At 42.7% G+C, this 7,353-nt stretch overlaps 1 pseudogene; it reads right to left on the bottom strand.

Moving 5' to 3' along the window:
• Window positions 1-444: 444 nt before the first annotated feature.
• On the bottom strand, window positions 445-562 carry LOC124803909 (annotated as a pseudogene).
• Between the last annotated feature and the right edge of the window lie 6,791 nt (window positions 563-7,353).

Raw genomic sequence — 7,353 nt, 5'->3', positions numbered from 1 at the left:
GGCATGGCACAGGGCTTTCGTGTTCTATGGCGTATCCTCTCTGGAAATGCATACCTTAGTCATCATGTTCTACCTCTTCTTCTTCACTCTCTTCGTCGTCTTACATTCTCTTTTGTCAATGCTACATCAAGAAACTGTATCGTCGTGTTGTTGGTGGAAAATAAACACTTATTCGATAGCGAAGGGTATATTAGGATACTAACGCGTTATCCATACGAATTCCAGTTCACAATTACTAAAAAGCACTCCGTCTTCCGGCCACAAGTGGCCCATCGGGACCATCCGACCGCCGTGTCATCCTCGGTTGAGAATGCAGATAGGAGGGGCGTGTGGTCAGCACACCGCTCTCCCGCTCGTTATGATGGTTTTCTTTGACCGGAGCCGCTACTATTCAGTCGAGTAGCTCATCAATTGGCATCACGAGGCTGAGTGCACCCCGAAAAATGGCAACAGCACATGGGAGCCTGGATGGTGACCCATCCAAGTGCCGACCACGCCCGAGAGCGCTTAACTCCGGTGATCTCACGGGAACCGGTGTATCCACTGCGGCAAGGCCGTTGCCACAATTACTAAAACCAAGCAGAAATTACCTTTGTTTCACGGAGCCATGGAAACATTGTGACAAGACAGATCTTGAATTTGCAGAAATGATTGCAAGTGATGAGTAGAGAGCACATGGTGCGTAGTACATGCTTCAGTCACAGCAAGTTAACTGTTTGATTGAAAGAAAAGGAAAATTGGATACACCTTATATGCTACAAGAGGTCGAGGAACCTAAGGTCGTCCTGTATGCGATAAAGGCGCGAAGTACAGGGTGATTCAAAAAGAATACCACAACTTTAGGAATTTAAAACTCTGCAACGGCAAAAGGCAGAGCTAAGCACTATCTGTCGGCGAATTAAGGGAGCTATAAAGTTTCATTTAGTTGTACATTTGTTCGTTTGAGGCGCTGTTGACTAGGCGTCAGCGTCAGTTGATGCTAAGATGGCGACCGCTCAACAGAAACCTTTTTGTGTTATTGAGTACGGCAGAAGTGAATCGACGACAGTTGTTCAGCGTGCATTTCGAACGAAGTATGGTGTTAAACCTCCTGATAGGTGGTGTATTAAACGTTGGTATAAACAGTTTACAGAGAATGGGTGTTAATGCAAAGGGAAAAGTTCTGGACGGCCGAGAACGAGTGATGAGAGCCTCCAAGAAGCCCTGATCTTACCCCCTGCGATTTTTTCTTATGGGGGTATGTTAAGGATATGGTGTTTCGGCCACCTCTCCCAGCCACCATTGATGATTTGAAACGAGAAATAACAGCAGCTATCCAAACTGTTACGCCTGATATGCTACAGAGAGTGTGGAACGAATTGGAGTATCGGGTTGATATTGCTCGAGTGTCTGGAGGGGGCCATATTGAACATCTCTGAACTTGTTTTTGAGTGAAAAAAAACCTTTTTAAATACTCTTTGTAATGATGTATAACAGAAGGATATATTATGCTTCTTTCATTAAATACACATTTTTAAAGTTGTGGTATTCTTTTTGAATCACCCTGTACATTGTCTCTGTGGTACTGTTGATCCACCTTAGACACTGTTAAGCTAGGAAATTCGTATCTCTGTGTAATATCCAATGTGCTGTCACGCCTCTGCTTCATCTGCATCTAAGCCTCGCATGTCACGTTGTGGTCTGTGTTGGGGAGCATTTCTAATACTACTATCAACTCCTCTCTTTCCTGTTAGATTCAAATATGTTGCGTGGGAAGAATGATCGTCGATAAAGCTGCGTGTGACACATAATTTTTCTTCTTTCGTGCTTGTGGTCAGTCGAGGAGTATATGGGAAGAAGCAGTATGTTGTCGGACTACTTTTTAAAAGTACACTCTCAAAACAGTGCTCGACCGTTACGCGCAGTGCCTCTTTCCAATGCCTCTTTCCAATGACTGAAGTTTTTTTAGCATCTCTGTAACGTCCTCACGCAAAGTAAACGATGTGTGTGACGAAACTCGACTCTCTTCCTTACAGTTTCTCTCTCTCTTCTATTAACCCTACTCGGTAAGTGTCCCAGACTGATGAACTAATGAAGAATAGGTTGAACATGTGCGTTGTAAACAAATTCTTTCGTAGATGAATAACATTTTCTCAAATTCTCCCAGTGAATCTCAATGTGGCATTTCTATTGCTCTACTTCCTTTTATGTGCTCTTTCCGTTCGAGGTACTTCCGAATAATTACTTCTAGTTAGTTATGTTACGGTAGTTTTTGTTTCCAATAACGTGTTCGCTGTGGTGTAGGCCTATTTACACTGTTTCTCTTCAACTGTTCCTGCGCATTTATCCACGTTCAAGGCCAACTTCCAGCCCCTGCACCAGTCATCAGTCCTCTGCTGGTCTATTTACATTTCGCTACCATCTTCTAGTGTTACAAACTTCCTATAGAAAACAGCACCGTCCGTGAATAGCGACATGGACCCTCCATTAGAGCACTAACATTAATTGTAAATAGCAGTGACCGTGTAACAGTCCCACTGAGTACACCAGTTATTACTATTAAATTTGTCAGTTTTCTTCTATTAAGAATGACCTGTTCAGTATATGTACAAGACAGCCGTGTGCCCTATTCCAAATCTGGTCCGACACTCGGTAAGATCGTGCTTTGTTCGCTGAACGCGACAGTACTGAACTGTGTCGACCGCCTTCTGGACGTCATGGGGCATTGCATCAAACTGAGCGCCTTTGTGCATGGCCCTTTGGATTTCGCGAACGAACGGAGCTCTGTTTGTGGAATCCATGTTTATTTCCAAAGAGCAGATTATGTGTGATTAATGGTGTGGGTTCCTGTAGTCATGTCCTAGTTCATGAACCACGGGCAACGTATGAGTGGCCAAGTAAGGTGTCCCGACAGTCGGGATACCAGCTACTTTGGAATAACGCTGGGCATCTCGGACGTATTCTGAGTCGTGGTCACCTTTGTGCTCATACGGCAAAGACTACCAAATCCACCGGTTAGTCCCTCAGCCGTTAGGGGTAAAACTCAATGTGACTTGGGGCAAGCAATGCTAGCAACCTGCTTCCCTGGTACTTTAAATATGATGCTGGCAACAATCAGAGCAAAATGCCTCGGACCTTTGGAGGCGACGGAGTCCCACCTCTAACTGACAAACCCGGGACTCCTAAGATACGACTCGGCAAACAAATGGTAATGAGATGAGGGGCCATTAATATCAATGGGGGCTACTCTGGGAAGAAGGTAGAGCTGGCAGAGGCTGAGGGTAAGGTGGGGCTCGACGTTTTAGCTGTTAATGACATTCGGGTAAGGGGTGAGAAAGTAGAGGAAGTGGGAGAATACAAGGTCTACCTGTCATGAATCAAAGCAGGAATAGCACAGTGGGGTGTAGGGCTTTACATCAGGAAAGAAATGGAACCCAGCGTAGTTGCAGTAAGGTATGTAAACGAACGACTGATGTGAATAGATTTGACAGTGTCAAGCAAGAAAATAAGGATTGCGTCAGTATATTCGCATTGTGAAGGGACAGATCAAGATAAGATGGATGGATATTATGAGGCACCTAGTGATGTAGTTGTTAGAGTAAAGGGCAAGTACAGTGCTCTCCTCATGGGTGATTTTAATGCCAGGATTGGAAATCGAACAGAAGGGTATGATAAGGTTATGGGTAAATTTGGAGAGGATATGGAGGCCAACAGGAACGGGAAACAACTCTTGGATTCCTGTGCCAGTATGGGCTTAGTAATCACAAACTCCTTTTTTAAACATAAGAACATTCACCGGTATACTTGGGAAGGCAGGGGAACCAGATTTGTCATTGACTATATAATAACAGATCAGGAATTCAGGAAGGGTGTGAGGAATACACGTGTATTCAGGGGATTCTTTTATGACACTGATCATTATTTAATCTGCAGTGAAATTGGGATTGTGGGGCCGAAAGTGCAGGAGGTCAGGTCCATATGTAGGAGGAGAAGAGTCGAGAAACTGCAGGATAAGGAAATCAGGCACAAGTACATAACAGCGATCTCAGAAAGGTACCAGATAGTTGAATGTAGTGAATTACAGTCATTAGAAAAGGAATGGACAAGGTACAGGGACACAGTACTAGAAGTGGCTAAAGAATGTCTTGGAACGGTAGTGTGTAAAAGTAGGATGAAGCAAACAGCTTGGTGGAAAGACACAGTCAAGGCAGCCTGTAAAAGGAAAAAGAAGGCGTATCAAAATTGGCTACATACTAGAACTCAGGTAGACAGAGAAAGTTATGTTGAAGAAAGAAACAGAGCAAAACAGATAACTGTAGCATCCAAGAAGAAATCTTGGGAAGACCTTGGAAACAGGTTGGAGACTATAGGTCAAGCTGCTGGAAAACCATTCTGGAGTGTAATTAGCAGCCTTCGAAAGGGAGTTAAGAAGGAAATGACAAGTATTTTGGACAGGTCAGGAAAACTGCTGGTGAATCCAGTTGATGTCTTGGGCAGATGGAGGGAATATTTTGAAGAGTTGCTCAATGTAGGTGAAAATACGATCAGCAATGTAGCAGATTTCGAGGTAGAATGGGATAGGAATGATAATGGAAATAGGATCACATTTGAGGAAGTGGTGAGAATGGTCAATAGATTGCAGTGCAATAAAGCAGCTGGGGTGGATGAAATTAAGTCGGAACTCATCAAATATAGTGGAATGTCAGGTCTTAAATGGCTACACAGGATAATTGAAATGGCCTGGGAGTCGGGACAGGTTCCATCAGACTGGACAAAAGCAGTAATCACACCAATCTTTAAACATGGAAACAGAAAAGATTGTAATAACTACAGAGGTATCTCTTTAATCAGCGTTGTGGGTAAAGTCTTCTCAGGTATTGTTGAAGGGAAAGTGTGAGTATTAGTTGAGGACAAATTGGATGAAAATCAGTGTGGGTGTAGGCCTCTTAGAGGTTGTCAGGACCAGATCTTTAGCTTACGGCAAATAATGGAGAAGTGTTATGAGTGGAACAGGGAATTGTATCTATGCTTTATAGATCTAGAAAAGGCATATGACCGGGTTCCTAGGAGGAAGTTATTGTTTGTTCTACGAGATTATGGAATAGGAGGCAAACTTCTGCAAGCAATTAAAGGTCTTTACATGGATAGTCAGGCAGCAGTTAGAGTTGACGGTAAATTGAGTTCATGGTTCAGAGTAGTTTCAGGGGAAAGACATGGCTGCAACCTGTCCCCACTGTTGTTCATTTTATTTATGGATCATATGTTGAAAACGATAGACTGGCTGGGTGGGATCGAGATATATGAACACAAAATAACCAGTCTTGCATTTGCGGATGACTTAGTTGTGATGGCAGATTCGATTGAAAGTTTGCAAAGTAATATTTCAGAGCTAGATCAGAAATGTAAGGACTATGGTATGAAGATTAGCATCTCCAAAACGAAAGTAATGTCAGTGGGAAAGAAATATAAATGGATTGAGTGCCAAATAGGAGGAACAAAGTTAGATCAGGTGGACGGTTTCAAGTACTTAGAACGCATATTCTCACAGGATGGCAACATAGTGAAAGAATTGGAAGCGAGGTGTAGCAAAGCTAATGCAGTGAGCGCTCAGCTACGATCTACTCTCTTCTGCAAGAAGGAAGTCAGTACCAAGACTAAGTTATCTGTGCACCGTTCAATCTTCCGACCATCTTTGTTGTATGGGAGCGAAAGCTGGGTGGATTCAGGTTACCTTATCAACAAGGTTGAGGTTACGGATATGAAAGTAGCTAGGATGCTTGCAGGTACTAGTAGATGGGAACAATGGCAGAAGGGTGTCCACAATGAGGGAATCAAAGAAAAACTGGGAATGAACTCTATAGATGTAGCAGTCAGGGCGAACAGGTTTAGATGGTGGGGTCATGTTACACGCATGGGAGAAGCATGGTTACCCAAGAGACTCATGGGTTCAACAGTAGAGGGTAGGAGGAGTCGGGGCAGACCAAGGAGAAGGTACCAGGATTCGGTTAAGAATGATTTTGAAGTAATAGGTTTAACATCAGAAGAGGCACCAATGTTAGCACTGAATAGGGGATCATGGAGGAATTTTATAAGGGGGCTATGCTCCAGACTGAACGTTGAAAGACATAATCAGTCTTAAATGATGATGATGATGGTGATGATCAGATTATCGTCCTCCAAGAACTCTTAATATTTTTTTTTTCATTTTGTTCGTTGTTGATCGTTTTGTTTGGTCGTTGCAGACGTCACGTAACATCCGTTCAAGTTCGTTGTTGATCCTTTCACTCAGTTTTTTATTACAGAGGCCAACCAGCCCTCTGACCGAACACGCCGAGCTACCGTGCCGGCAGTGGGTTAGGCCAGGGTGACGCTCGATGTTAAATCCGATATTCATGATTCCTTATAATAAAACAATAAATTACAAATCTGAGTTTAAACTTTTATTGTGCACTCGTAAGATTGAATTACATATTTATTTAAGAAAGGAACTTGCACCCAGACAGAATTACACGAGATCGGCGAACGGTTTCTGCGGTGTGCGTGGGCGGTTGGTGGGAGCTCTCCACACCCCTACTTTTTCGTAGAACGGAATTTCTGATACTACTTTGAAATTGATGATATTGTCCAACGTAATTCGAAGGGTACTTAAAAGACGATTTTCAACATAATGGTGGCGTTATGAAACAAAAACCAAATTTTTCGACGAAAAAGTCATTATCAATACGTGCACCGAAAATCTAAATTAAAATATATCTCAAAATTGCTACGTACTTCAGAAGAAAAGACACCGTCTCACCGGTTACAGAAACGTATGGTGTGATTGTACGTATATTTCATGAGTTGTAGCTGCCGTCAGTATGAAAAACTTTGTTTATAAAAAAATAAGCGTTGAAAGTTTCAACTTCTGTTTTTTAATATTGTAAATTAAGAAAACTTTAATCGGCCAAGCGAGTACCGTACAGATGCCTTTTTTTCCACCGATGTCGAAACACTCTCACTTGGACGAAATTATGACCACTCAGCTATCAAAAACGGTTCAAATGGCTCTGAGTACTATGGGACTTAACATCAGTCCCCTAGAACTTAGAAGTACTTAAACCTAACTAACCTAAGGACATAACACACATCCATGCCCGAGGCAGCATTGGAACCTGCGACCTAGCGGTCATGCGGTTTCAAACTGAAGGGCCTAGAAACGTGTTTCCCTTCAAGTTACGATATTCAGCTTCGTTTCCTCTCCTGTGCCTATAAATTTCACCCTGTAGTCGTGTTCACAGTGTATCATAGTACTGTGGCTGTAGTTTAGATTTATTACATGTTGTTTATTGTTAAAGATGAAGTATCCTTCCGATTGCAGTATCTATTACAGATACC

The sequence above is a fragment of the Schistocerca piceifrons genome, chromosome 6, assembly GCF_021461385.2.
Source record: "Schistocerca piceifrons isolate TAMUIC-IGC-003096 chromosome 6, iqSchPice1.1, whole genome shotgun sequence".
In the NCBI taxonomy this organism is placed as follows: domain Eukaryota; kingdom Metazoa; phylum Arthropoda; class Insecta; order Orthoptera; family Acrididae; genus Schistocerca; species Schistocerca piceifrons.
This window is presented reverse-complemented; position numbering and strand designations above follow the sequence as displayed.